General features: G+C 37.3%; 1 non-coding gene across 1 annotated transcript; it reads right to left on the bottom strand.

Moving 5' to 3' along the window:
• Nucleotides 1-922: 922 nt before the first annotated feature.
• LOC132318195 (U5 spliceosomal RNA) lies at nucleotides 923-1,032 on the bottom strand. The gene has a single exon (XR_009484296.1). It is a non-coding gene; the product is annotated as a U5 spliceosomal RNA (small nuclear RNA).
• Nucleotides 1,033-15,033: the final 14,001 nt, after the last annotated feature.

Genomic DNA, 15,033 nt, shown 5'->3' on the forward strand with positions numbered 1-15,033 from the left:
ATAATTTAAAAATATGTTACTGTCAGGTATTCTATAATAAGAATACTGCAAACTTACAGTTTTCTGAGTCATACCTATGATCAGACCAATTTCTTATATATGTAATAGGGAAAAATGGAGTAAGACCCCTTAAGTAAACACATCTAAACAGTTTGAGCTATTTTAAAACAGTATTCCTCGTTATAGAAAACCAGTATTTTAGCATTGAGAGATTCTAATGAGAGAGAGTATAATCTTTCTTCCCCTAAAATTTTGATGATGTTATTTTTTAGCTGAATATTACAGCAACAAAGACGCCTTTTAAGGATTGCACCAGTAGTCCCACTAAAGAACACTTTTTTCTGATGATGAACATGTCCATGGATGTATCATAGACAAGTCAGCTGAAGAATAAATATACCAAGGTCATGATAATGTGCCCTGATAGCTCAACACCTATCAAGATATTGGCAACTGGTAACACAGTGAACCTTCACTGCAGGATTAAGTGCTGCTATCATGGGCACTGCAATTCCACTGGCTCCATAAGTTCAGACCACCTGGCGCCATCAAAATCATCCATTTAGAAGTTTGATTTAATTGCAGTTTATGGATCCAATTGCCCAATTCAAAGCTGCTCAAATAATTGCAGAAATAATCATCAGTAAGGAGTGAATGGCCAAAACTCACAGATAGAGTTCAGGAAAACACACCACAAAGACCCTTCTCAACCTTAAGACTTCATATGCGGGAATGTCGTTACTCAGTTACAAAGGCAGTAGTGCCACAGGTATAAAATCCTAAACATTCCCTCCATATGTTATCATCACAGAATCACAGAATCACTAAGGTTGGAAAAGACCTGTAAGATCATCAAGTCCAACCATCAACTAACACCACCATGCCCATTAAATCATGTCCCACCAAAAAAAAATATATATGAGGCTCCACCGAAATGAAGCCTCAAAAAATTCCTCGACACTCATGCCTGTTCCTCTCCACGGAAATCTTTAGCAAAAGGAGAAAGATTTATACGATCTGAAGATCATGTTTTAAACTCTACTAACATTCACAGAAGAGTGGAAAATTTTTATTGGGAAAAATTATCCCTGAGAAACATAATGGTAGTCTCAACTAGCAGGTACTTTTTATAGCATTAAATAACTTGCAAATTTTCAGACACACTGTTGTGGTTTTCTCCTCAGGGTTATTATCCTAGAAAAATGGAACAGCCTTTTGCCTTAAAACCTGGAAAGTCCTACATGACAAAAGGTTTACATTTCAATTACTGGCTTCATTTACCCATAGGAAGCAAACATTTGAATATCAAATTCCTGCAGTGTGCTTCTAAGCACTGGTTGAAACTTTTTGAAAACCACTGTGTTAGAAATATTTACTGTCTAAAATAAACGTGTCAAGACTGCAATGCTTTTTCTTTTTTCTTTTTTAGATTTTGAGGAAAACTACATGATGCCTATATGCCTTTGTACCATGTTTCAGAGAGGTTCAATTATCAGATGTTTTCACTGCTTGATTATCTGCCTATCAGTGGAATATGTCATCATGGTAGTTTGCTGCATATCATGGTAGTTTGCTGTCATACTGGCCTAAAGAATGCCAAAGCATTTTCTTTCATGGTAAATTGCAATAATTTTGCTCTTTGAATTATCAGACCAGGTAGAATCTTCATATTATCCTTTTTACTTAAAAATAAGATGTTAGACTATATGTGTAAATAAAGCATCAGCACTTCCAATGGTTCATGGTTATTTTCAAGAATGCATTTTAGGATGTGGTTTGGGTGTGGGGAAGGAGGGAATTCAAAAGCAAACAGCCGAATTTTATTTTATACCAGAAATGTTAACACTGTATAGTCAGAGATTAGAGCAGACAAAATTGCTGAATTTCCAGCTGCTAAGAATTCTGCAGGAGTGCCATAGCTTTCTGGAAAGAAGAAAACATGGATCTTTAAGGCTTACGGTAGTTACCAAAGTAATTTTGGAGGGACAGAGTCAAGAAGCTCAAAGTTTCCATCAAAGCCTCAGGATTCTGTTGTGATTGATAATGGTGAGTTCCATCTCTGTTTCCAACAGAGACCTTTACTAGCAAGTCATATTTCTTTGTTAAGAAAAACCTGATGAAATGTTATGGTAGCATCCCGCAGTCATCATGGAGGGAACAATTGTTATGGCACAAGGAATGAAATATACAGTGACAAGCTGTGGAGGAGCTGGTCTTGGGGAAAATAAAAAAAGGTTCCATTTATGGAAAATTGCAGGCTATTAAGGATGAGGGGTGAACTCATGACAGGTGAAAAATCAGTTGACTCAAAGTGTTTATGAATAGTCTGTGATACATTATCTACATTCTCCGTTGCACTTCTCTAGTCTTAAAACTCCATTTCATTCAGTGCTGCGTTTATGCAGGTATCTTTTATAATAATATTTACAAACTAGGATGACCTATTAGATCATCCAGCCCACCTCCTCTCACCCAAGTGTTCTGATTCAGTGGATTTTAATTTATTCATTGTACTAATCCATATTACTATGACATTCAAATGTATTTGACACTATATATATATATCACGGACACTGAGAGGTACTTTTGACATAATACATTTTAACACTTCTAGATACTGGAATTTCTTTAGTCACAGGAAATAATGGCTACCTTATAAAATTCTCTGAAATAGATAGGACCCATACTCTTCAATGGAGAGAAAGGTATATGTTTAAAGCATCTTACTTGTGACTAAACGAAAGCATTAATTGAAATGTAAACCTTTTGTTTTGTAGAACCTCTATCTATATCCATCAACTACTGTGCAGATGGGTCCAAGCTAAGTTGTGCCAACAACCAGCATGTGCACACTGATTGGCCACCAGAGTCTACAGGGGCTGAGCTCATCTATCCATGGAAGTCTCTCTCCTTTATTCATACCACTAAATAATATTCATCAAGACTTGTGGAAAGAATTGTCCTTAAGATTTTACCCCATGACAAATTTTGTTGAACCTGATCAACAGATATAAGAGTAACTGAAAGGAAAGAATAAGGAAGAAATGGGAATAGTCTATGATTTCTACTTGCCTCACCACTCTGCACCTCACAGTCTTGAATAATAAAGGGATTAAATAGGTAAACAAATTCCTAACAGAATACAGAGATGTATATAAAACCTTAATTTCAATAGGCTTTGAATCAGACTCTTACAGATGGGTTAATACGCATTATTCCCCAGCCATTTATCCCCAGAAATGCCCAGTTTTACAGAACAAAGACCTCATTCTTTCAAAAGGGGCACTTCACTTGCATTTTACCAACATTTGAGAGAAATGCAAAATGGGAAACTGAAAACCAGACAACTAAAATTCTATTAATAGTGTTACAGGACTATTTATATCTAACCTGAATGCTGCACTGCTGTAGCAATTTGTTTGAATTCAACTTACTACACTTAATGTGTTTCTGTGAATTTGTAATGCACAATACAGATATAGATACAAATAGCTACTTTGGAGTATTAAATTATGCTGGCCATGTAAAATGAAAACTATTCTTTAAGTTTGGTAGGAATTGATAGGAGTTGTAGCCCTGAAAAAAAACTTCACAGGAGTTAGATTTTTATGGTCATTATTCCCAGAAGAAGATATTATTAAATTTTGCTGATCAGAGCTAGCAGTTTGCTACAGATCAGATTATGATCATTTACATGTTTATGGGCCGACAAAACTCACAAGTTAAACACTTCATTAAGTTACAGGGCAAGATTCTCACAGGATGAAATAATGCAGGTCATTAGTCTGCATCCATTTAGGTCAATTAGGTGTCTGAGTCCCTGGCATCTAACTTCAGATCAGGGACTTCAAATGCTGCTATTCAAACACCTTCAGACACTAAACTCATTTCAAGCACTCCAGCAAACTTTGCAGACTTGAGTGTAACTATTAGCTGTCTTTAAAATTAGTGATGAACCAAAAGTCATAAAAATAAATGTCATAGTTTTGAAACTTTTCAGCTGAAATCTGCCTCATAATTTCGTTTTTCTAAGATATAATTTTCTACCTGGAACTCAGATCCCACTGGACTTCAGATTTGCTTTCAAAAGACTCTAGTTAAGTCATGATTTTCAACTCTTTGCATTTGGCTGGATTTTGGAAAGGGTATTTCAGTAGTGAAATGGAGATTTTTTTTCCCCAGATGGCTTAGAAACTAGATCTTGGGACTACTGATGTTACAAACCTGTGAGGTGATTTCTTAGCATGAGCTGGCTAAAGCCCCTCAATGATTTGAACTACTGAAAGAGTAAGTCAAACTCTCACAGTCAAACATTCACTTGGGATTCTTGTGAGGCCTGTGAAATAATGAAAGGATAACAACTCCAAGAATACTACAGAATCCTTTGCACCATTAAAACAATAAGAGTTTTGTGTTTGTGAGCCAGAACAATGACTGAAATATTTCAACTTGGTTTAACAGACCTTTGTACTTGCCTTTCAGGAGAGTGTAGCCAAAACTACCATAAAAATATGTGCAAAGTTTGCCACTGGGGGCTAGGAAATGTAATTTGTATCCATTTGTGCCAGCTATAGCATATACTATTAAATACGGCTAAAACTAGACCTAACTGAGAAAAAAAATTCTCCAAAACTGACATTTCAACAAAACATCCCATTCTGACTCAGGATAAAAGCAGAACCCTATGAAGATTTCTGTGAAAAGTCGAGAGGTGGAGAAGACATTCCCATTTAGCCGACGGGTTGGAGCAATAATGACTGAAACAGGGGAATGACACAGCAATGGCATGAAGCCAGGTTTCCACAGCCTTTTTTTTTTTTTTTCTGGGTTGCTGGCCACTCTAAGGTCATGGCCCGGTCAAAATCTTTTGCAAGGTGAACAGGGCATTTGCAAAGACTTTTGAGGCCATCGTATTTAAGAGAAAGGTCATGGAGAGGAGAAATCCAACCTAAAAAGCAATTCAAAGCAACTCACCATTATTTGTAAAGGGAATCTGTCAAGATTAGCTTTTGTGAGTACGCTTTGCCACACCTAGCATACTTTTATCTAAGGCCTGACGGAAAAAATGGATCTTTGTTGAAAGAAAAATGTCTGCCAAAAATTACTACCAGCTCTAGCTGAGAGTTCTCTGGGATACATAGACATTTGTTTTGAGTGAGAAAATAATCTAAAACTTGTCACAAGAGGTGCATACCTTGTGATATTGTGTGATAAAACCCTTTACAACCTATTTTGCAAGTTGAAGGAATCTCTTTTTATTATTAGATAATGTAAAAGTTTGTGATGCCAACTGAACTGTGTCTGCAGTCTGAGAAAGGAGCAAAACAATTCTACACAGCTCATAGCCAACACTTACACTCTGAGCCTGCATATGAATGGCCAAGACAGAGCTTCACACATTCAGAGACATGATATTTCAATGACGATTTTGACCTTCCAGAACATGGGCCTTCCAGGCGATGCAGACAAAAAAGGACTTTCTGAAAGATTCTGTATTTCATCCCTCCTGTGTTTCATGACAGCCAATCCCAACTCTGACCTCAGATATGGCTGCAAAGCTGTCCACAGCAGGTACTGTACTGAAGGCTACTGAACCAGTGCCACAGTTGCAGCTGGCACTTGGCAGGTATTAAATGACAGATGGCCATGATCTCAACCAGCTACATAGAGCACTTTGAAACTGAGGCATATGTCAGTTTACTGTGCTTTGAATCTTGTTAAACTCTGGGGTTCAGATACATTCCCTAGAACATGCATTTAAATCAAACCTTTAACAAACAAGAGTTGTGAAAACACAAAAGGCTCAGCAGGTCAAAAAATTAAATTGCATCCCAGATCAAAGCAACACAGCAAGCCAAACATCTATGATTATAAAATGAAAGGGATTAGACCAGGCTTTTTGGAGCAGACGACTTTGAAAGAAAAGTTAATATATAACAAATAAGCGTTAATTTCTAACATGTCTCCAAAGCACATTTAGCCATTTCATTTCTTGACCAACTATATTCCCTAGTGCTACTTTTCCCAGAAAATCCTTACATACCCTCTTCACATTTAAATAAAGCATTGGGAGAAAAGCTCTCTATTTCTAAATGTAGAATCCTCCGTCTACACACTGAAAAATCTTCACCAAAAAGCACTCTTGGGCAGAGGACCTGGGGTATTCTGAAGCCATGGGGTCTGGAGAACTGGCCCTATGGAGACCCCAACAACAAAATAAATACCAAAAGCCTTTTCTTGCTTGCTTCTGAATTTAAAAATCATGCTACAGCCTGTCTATATTCTGTAAGATTATGTAGTTAAAGATTGGAAGGTTCTTTTTTCAGACTGATGTTTGCATGTTCTAACATGACTTCCAGAGCTATGCTCTGTGTTTTAATATAAAAGATCACAGAATAGGTTCAGGGTGGGCAACAATGTCCTGTAGAACTTAAAAATGGCAGTTGCCACATAGAGGGATGAGTGTAGGTGTGGTAGAGTATACCTTTTTTCTTGATGCTTATTTGCAGTGACCTATAAAACTTCTGATGCATGGGAATCCCTACTGAAGCACATCAGTGACATATTTATGCTTTAACAGGAATATTTTGCTATGTATTAAATATGCCGGAGGGGATTATTGTGTATAAATAGCAAACATCAAGTCTTCATTAGCACACAAGCACGATGCAAACAGCTCATACCCTACACAATATCACAACTCTAGAAAAGTCATCAAATACGGGAAGAAGGTGGTGAAATAATCAGGTTAGTTATTCATTATAGTGTGAAATTAGACCCCCAAAGTGTAAGCTTGCAATCAATTGCATGAGTAACTTCACTACCAAGAATAGTCCCAAGGAAATCAGTGAAACCACTGTACATATTTCTACCCATGGGGTACATAAGCATTTCCAAGCCCAAAGCTATATTAGTTACAGTGTTGAAAAGAAATATAGGTCACAAGAAGTGGAAGCATTTCTGCCAGCATTGGCATCATGGGGACTCCCCCATGCACTGAGTGATGATATTTTTTCTGGGATCCGCTCTCTTCCCCCAACAAGAGACCAGGCTTAACTATACTGAAGATGCAGAATCTAGAAAAGATTTTGAGTAGCTCAAAGAAGATAATTTTCCATTCTGCTTCATTGTTCAAGCTGAAGGAGCACTAAAACCTGTCCCTACCTGCCCCCATCCTACCACACATGACTGCAGGAGCCCATGAGACAGATAGGAAGTGCCACTCCATTTGTATAGATCCCAACCACCTAAAGTCTATTTATTTTCCTACTGTATTTTTTCTCTATTTCTGTTATTTATAGACAGGTTGTTGGTTTGCCAAGAAAATTACTACAATACGTGTTCATTTCTATCTGCACAGCCTGTAACCCAATGACTGATGCTGAAAAGGAAGTGTGTAGCGTGCTTTTGTCAGCAGCTTTGACGTGGTGTGTTACTGCTAGTTGCCAGTGTTCCCTATACTCTTCAGCAATTACTTATGCTGTGCTTTAAGTGTGCTGTTACAACCCAGAGTGACCAATTTCAAAGAGGAAACACTGCTAACACAGCAAGCAGAGATACCCTTGGACAACTTACCTTCAACAATCCTTTCTTTAGCTTATTTGCATTTGGCAAAAATGTTTGCTCTACAATTACTTTGTTTTCTACTTTTTACACTTTCTCCTTTTCCCCCTATGGTCACTTCCTGGAGAATGTCTTCAGGTACTTGTAATAAGCCTGCTGCAATTTGTAGTCTTGCAAATTGTCCCATACCAGTACTATCAGCTCTTCCCCAAATGGATTTTGTCTCAGCCTGAACAAGAGTAGCTGTAGCACTCTGTTTCTGCATGAAGCTGTGAAAATCTAGCCTACTATAACTTCTGCAGTTCATGGTCTTCTTGGAAGCAATACATTCCTTGCTCTACTCTGTCAGCTTGCCTTAAAGATTGTCACAGAACAAAATTTTGGGTACACAGTACAACTCCTTTCCTTTTCAGAGGTCAGATTACAGTCCTTATAGTGTCAATGGATTTACTTATTGTTGTAGATACTCATTCCTTCAAACACAGAGGTCTCAGGCTTAATAACCTCATTGAAGGTTTTCAACATTACTTCAGTCCAAAGCCTCACTGAAGATGCCCCTGTTGGATCAATTCTTCTGCAAAGCTTCCTTGCAGCTACTCCCACCAGCATCAGATTCTAGAGACTCCCTCTGAGGTGCACAAACACTAGCAAAAGGCTTCATGGACACTGTAAGATGAAATTACTCTGCTCCCAGATGCCACTGGTATCTGTCTCCTGCTGTTTCCAGCATGATCACCATGCCCAGAAGGTGCAGCTAGTACCTCTGTGGTCAGCAGACCTTCCTTCGATGATGCCCGTGATACTTGCATGTGTGGAGTGATACTTGCATGTGTGGAGTAGTGCCCCTCCAGGGATACATGTGAGATTTAATCTAGCCTTCTTTCTTGAACATGAGATAATGATGTGTTTTTCAGGACACTGAACAGTACGGCATCTGACAAAAATCTTTTATGCATGGTGCTTGGCAACATAATGTGTTGTACTTTTAGCTTACTTGGTGTGGCAATTCCATTGTAGCCTTTGCTATAAATTGGCATGATCAGGGTCACACTGGGAAAGACTACATGGTAACTGTGGAAGGATTGCAGGGTTTTTTTCCACTAGCTTTCAGTTGAATTTACCTTTATGCTCTCAGACTGAGAGTTAATAAGTGAAAACAAAAGGTTTGTGAATCACCTTTGTTAGAATTATTTATGTAGAAAATCTTATGAACTTTCAGTTAGAAAGAAAAATAAAGAGGCAAGTTGCATCATGCAGTGAACATATGTTGCCAAAGCAACTAAACCAGATGAGCAAAATAAATTAACACATTTAGTGAGTTTGGCAAATGGCAAATTATTTGTTCATTTTAGTAATTTAATTGGTACAGGTACAGGCTGTTGGTTGACATGCTTTAATATGTATGTTTCATTTTCTGTACATTAATTCATGAATTTATAAGAAAATATATATTCAAAAATCTATTTCTTTTTATTTGACTTCAAGGTCTCATCTGAAACTCTTTAAAGACATGTACTAAAACAATTACAACTGAAAACATAAATGTCAGCAGGAATTGCCATAGCTAAAGGTGCTCAAACACTGACCGTGTTGAAGAACATGCAGGTAAAATAATGCAGGTTGGTTAAGCCACAAACAATAATGGATTGCTGAGTTTATGAATACTATGCTGTTTTGTGCAAACTACCCTGAAGGTTATTTTTAGAATACAAAGGGAAGTATTGTTCAGTTGAGAAAAAGGGTAAACATCTAAGAGCCATATTAAATATTTTGAAGAAAATATTGTTCTTCTTCAAGCCTCAGGGAGTTTTGCAGTTATTTTGCTATGAAAGAAGGTCCCTAAGTGTGATCAAGATGCTAGAAAATTATCACAGTGCTTTCTGCCAGCTCACAATAAGCCACCAAATTAAATATGAAGTTTAAATGAAAAGGTCATAACTCCCAGCTTGATTTCATACAAGAAATGAAAACAAGCTGTCCGATGACTGAAACCTCTAACATGACACTAGGTAAAAGGAGGTGAGTCACATAGAGAGATATTTAATTTTAGGGTATAATAGGGACTCATAGTCAGTGACAGCCTTCAAAAGATTAGAGAAACAGCTATTCATGTATTAATTTCAGACCTAGCTAGTTTATTTTACCTGTGCTACTTTGTCACTTTCATTTGGTAGACCTCCTTATGCCCTTCCCTTCTTGTATGATCCTTTCTCATTTTGGATGCCCTCTTCCAATAGAAAATAGGAGGTGCCTTCAAGATAAGCACCATAACTGACAAGAAATATGAGGTAAATTTCTATATGTAGATATGGACACAAAATGCCCATCCAACATAGGTTTCTCCCTCTTCCTCCATCCCCTCCATGTTCATTATCTTTTAGGTCTGCAATGCTTCTCTTTGCTGGATTTACTTCTATACACACACCAGTGCTTGACAAGAAGGATCCACTGAAGTTAATGTCCAGTCCGGTAGAAAATAAGCCAGGTTTCTATTTAATAAAAAAATGAGAATAAAAACTACCTACTATGGCCTTTCCCCATTTCACTGTATGTTCTTGAAATACCTAAAGTACTGTTTATTTATGCTTGAAATTGGTGTTGCTGAACTACCAAGGCAAAACTTTAAGGAGGGGTGGTTAACCTCATCTCCCATTTTACACTCCAGACAGAAAAAGAACAAATTGGGATTACTTAGAAACAGGTATTTGGGGGCTCTGTGAACAAAACCTTCCCTCAGTGCTGTGAAAAATATAATATTTATTTCAAACTACGCTGCTTTGAATATCAATCACACTTTTTTTTCACACTTTTCCTTTGAAAGTGTAGATATAAACTAAAGATCACTGACAAAAAAAGAAGCTGTGTGCATAGCAGCTGGGTAACAAATATCACAGCTGGAGGAAGAGGAATGAAAAGACATTGAACATTCAGAATTTTTCTTTCCTATTCTACCTGTTCTGCTGGACAGGGTGCTTCACAGTTATGACTATTGGATACCTAAAATAATTACAAATTCATATTTTACTTTCTGCCTCAGACATCTGGGTCTACTATTAACAGAAATTAAGATAAATGGGGTGTCTTTGATTTGCCAGACTGGAATAAGCATGCTCAAGTACAGATAACTGTGCAGAATATGCAGAGAAAGTTGATAAAGCAGGGGGCTTATAATATTTTTTCTTTTTATTTCTCGCTCTATAGCACAAACAAGATACAAGACATTGTCCCCAAGCCTATAGGTTTGTAAATTTGAGTGCTATCTTTTGTAGCTTTCTAATAGGACTTTTCAAGAGGGGAACACTAAATTGTCTGGTGGCATATCAGCGCCACCACTGATCACTGAAGAAAAGGATATTAGGGCAAAGAGCAGGAGATTCCTTTTCTAAGGTGCGAATTACAAATCTACCAGCAGTGACATTTAGTCATCAACATGTTTTGCACAGGTGATGCAGGTACAGCAAGAACAGCCATCCCTCCATCCTCACATTAGAACAGAGGGTTCTGTGAACAGTACACCTCATTAACCCACCACTGCCGAGCAATTTCCTATTATATTTTACTAACATACAGCTGACTTCTGAAACTTGCAAGACTTTTAGCCTTGCATAAGAGGCTTTCTGTAGTAAAAGGTTGAAGGCTTCTCTGTTTCCATCCATGAAATTATGGAGAAAAAGCATATATATCCAACCAGGCACGCATTCAAGAAACAGTGAATCCACTTGCCACGACCTGCTGCGTGTGCACTGCGCAGTCAGTCTGTGCGTAAGTTTATCTTAAGCCCATTGCCAAGAAACCGCTGTCTAGCACAAAAGTAAAAGTACATTTCAAATATTCCATACTGGAAAGAAGTGAACAGGTTTATATTTAGTATGACATTGATTTGGGGTTATCTTTACCCTGCACCTCAATACTGACTTCATGGCATCCCTGAAGTTCCACCAACAGCTTAAAATACCCATCTTTCGTCTTTCTTCCCACTCTTCCAGAAGAAATTGCATGTGAAGTATCACTATTCACTGTGTCCTGGTGGAGATGTGTAATTGAGATGATTGTGTATAATATGTATCTCAGCTGAAGAATTGTGTTACATGAATTAGTGTCTCCTTTTTATCTTTATAGAATTTTCTGACCTCAAACAAGCTTAGTGAAAGGGTTCCCCATTCGACATAACATGCAATGTTAGAAGTCACTGTGAAAATTTACATTGCTACACACTCTGTATAAATCTAGTATAATACTTTGGTCTTTACAGTGTTGCACTGGGTCACAGTAGCTCGTTGACAGTGTACCAAATACATTCTTGATGGTATTTGTAAAGACTAAATCACAAAATTTCAAACAAATCAAACAAGTATTACCGTTGGGAAGTGACATACATACAGATATATCACTGCCAGCTACTGGGCTTTCTAGAAGCATATAGTATTTTTATGCTTCTGTGGAAGAGATAATTCTATTCATAATAAATGAGTAACAAATTCTTGTTTACTTGTTGCAAATTAAAAAAAACACCAAATGTACTTAAATTACTAAATTTCTAACAAACATATGAGTTGTTTTACCTCTCTTTCAGAGAATCTTTGTTCTTATTCTCTCTTCCACTTTTGGGGAGAAACGTACATGGAGGAAGTGTCTTCTGTAAGGCTCTATTTTAGGTGTTTCTTTCCTTCTCCCCTTAATCTGCCTAGCATTCAAGCATACTCTATACAACTGAATTCACCAATCAGTGAATCACAGAGCTTATCCAAAATGAAATCTTTACTCAGCCCTGTGGGGTCTCATCATCATTATATGCTAAATGTGACCAAAGGAATGTGCTCATTTTCTGCCTGTTTTCTATGTCATTCTCAGAAATAATGTCAGCACTAAGTTTTGTACCCAGAAAGTCTCCCAGAGTTTCAAATCTTTCAGATCCTCCCAAAAAGACTATGCCTGCCTACTTTTTGCACATTCTTCCTGAATAAAATTGAGCATACAATGATGTATGTGCTATTATCATTGCAGATTAAATTTGATCACTTAGAATCTCATTAATTATAAAAACCTTCCCTTTGGCTTTGAAAAAAAATCATGTGGGTGTCCCTTCACTTATAACCATTCAATGTGTTGCTGAAGATGTGGTTTTCCTAGCCCTTCACGAACAGCCCACCTTTCCTCATTTACACCCAACAACAGATTCCTCTTCTTAACTGCAAAATATTCACAGACCTATCACCTTCCTAAATGTCTTTCTAATTGACACTCCCCACCCCCTGTGTCAGTTCAAGACCTGTCACCTATGATGCTTGTCCTGATTTTTTAGGTTTCCAGTTTGGCCAATGTAGGAGCCAAGCTGTCTGTTCTTACAGTCAGAGCTCACACGTGGTGGGGAATCTCTCTTGTCATTAGAATTCCATCGTTGTGTTAAGAAACTTTCCCAGTGGAAATTCCTACAAGCAGTTTTTGTGTTTGAGAAGTTGGACTCTGTTGAAAAAGTTCTAGGAAGCTTTAACATTGTCCGTTCATTTTTTCACTCTTTTTTGCACTCATCAAGTCTCTTGCTTAAGGAGAGGTTATTTTTATTCCGTCTTGATAAAGTACTGTCAAGTGGGATTTGAGTCTCTGGCTTAAGGTTCTACTCAAAGGCAGTACAGGACCCAAGGCAGAATAATACCCATATACCTACATACTGCAATGTAATTGATAACCTGTTTGCTAATATTTTCACATGTGGATGTGAGCCATACTTAACAAGGCATATAAGGATCTTTTCTTTCTGTTGGAGTTCAAAGTCCCTTGAATATAAAACAAAAAAGGAGTAAAATTAGAAGAGGAAAGAAATACACAGAAAAGGAGGAAAGATGAGATGTGCTTTGGGATGCAGCGAGTGTGCCGTTTTTTCCTGACCTTTGATTTCCAAGAAGAGGAATTCAGGAAGTGAGGTGACTTTCTGTGAATAGATCAAATACCCTGGAGGTATAGAGGCCAAGAGAAAAAGGTTATAGCCTCCTTCCTTATAAAGAATTGATTCAGCAAATGACCAAGTAATGGACAAGAATTTTAGCAGAGAGAAAGAGGGAGAGGGTTTATTATGCAGTAGATTAGATAAAAAAGGCTACTATTTAATTTGCTTGTATAGTGCATATATTGATAGGGACATATCTGAACACAGTTTGTCTTTTAAGAGAGTTTAGTTTGTGAACTGTGGAAGCCTATGTTATCAGAAATTGCTGCATCCTGTGGCAAGTAGATATGCTTATTGCACAGTAGAATTCGTGTGTGTGAATAGTTCCTGAATTTCTGAAAGCATTAATAGCAAGAGTTAGCTACTATTGACAACACGGAGATCAGGCTGGCCATAGGCAAAACCAAGTGTGGGTACGGGTCAGATCATCACACAGCAAAATTGATCCTGTTCATTCCTTAACCAAATGCATGATGATAAACACAATCCCCCCACTTCCCTTCCAGTTATCCTAGGCCAGTAAACAGTTTGCTGTATATGTAGTGGCTGTCCTTTTTTTGCCACTACTTCCTTTCTTTTTTTTTTTTTTTTTTTTTTTGTTAGAGGAAAACTTGCTATAATGATTAATTGCAGAGGAAGTAACATGCATTAAATTGGTCAATATCAGTTATTTGTCTCAGACACAATATAACAGTGTATTAATCACAGAGATTGGTGTAAACTTTCTTTACGGAGTCGATATGGACATGAATTAAAAACAACTTTAATTTGTCTCCACCAAAGCTCTGCAAAGCTTAAAATGTTTCTGGAATTTGAATTATTGCCACAAATGGTCTCATGGAAAAGTCTCAAAATATATTTTTTTACTGCTGCAAGAGATATGCAAGAATTGTTCTTCACCTTATTTGTGTATGAAGCGTAAATGTCACCGCATTTAAGTTAGTAAGGTTACATCAATATTTCCAATATGGAGTAAATGGATCTAAATGATTCATAGAACCAGTACCTATTTCTATACTTTAATAAATTACATTATTCCTTGAGCCTGGAATTCTCATCCAGTTTTCTTTTCAAATCAGCTACACATTAAATGTCCCAAATTTCAAAGCTGCTGGGTACTGGTATTTCCTATCCAATTACTGCTGCTGGATAAATCAACCTCACTAAAAATCCATGAAGCAACTAAACAGTTCAAGTGTGAATCCCCAGAAGAGCAGGGCAGCGTTTACTTGCAACTCATTTACCATTTCTCAAAAACTACAGAGTGTGCGTGCTGCAAATTAAAGACAGCAACAGATATGAATGTGTCCTTTTCTTATCTAAAGTGATTGTTTGAATAGAAAGGCTGATATAAAGTAAAATTAGTCTGATGATACAGCAGATAGGAACATTTTCTTGACGCCTTTATAAATGTTTGTGAGATAAATGCACTGTTCCATTTAGTTTTGTAGCACCCGGCTGGTAATTACACCTCTAATATTTTAAATGAGTGTAACCTCATATAAATATGTTTGTAGCATCTTGCA

This window comes from Gavia stellata, chromosome 14 (genome assembly GCF_030936135.1).
Source record: "Gavia stellata isolate bGavSte3 chromosome 14, bGavSte3.hap2, whole genome shotgun sequence".
In the NCBI taxonomy this organism is placed as follows: Eukaryota; Metazoa; Chordata; class Aves; order Gaviiformes; family Gaviidae; genus Gavia; species Gavia stellata.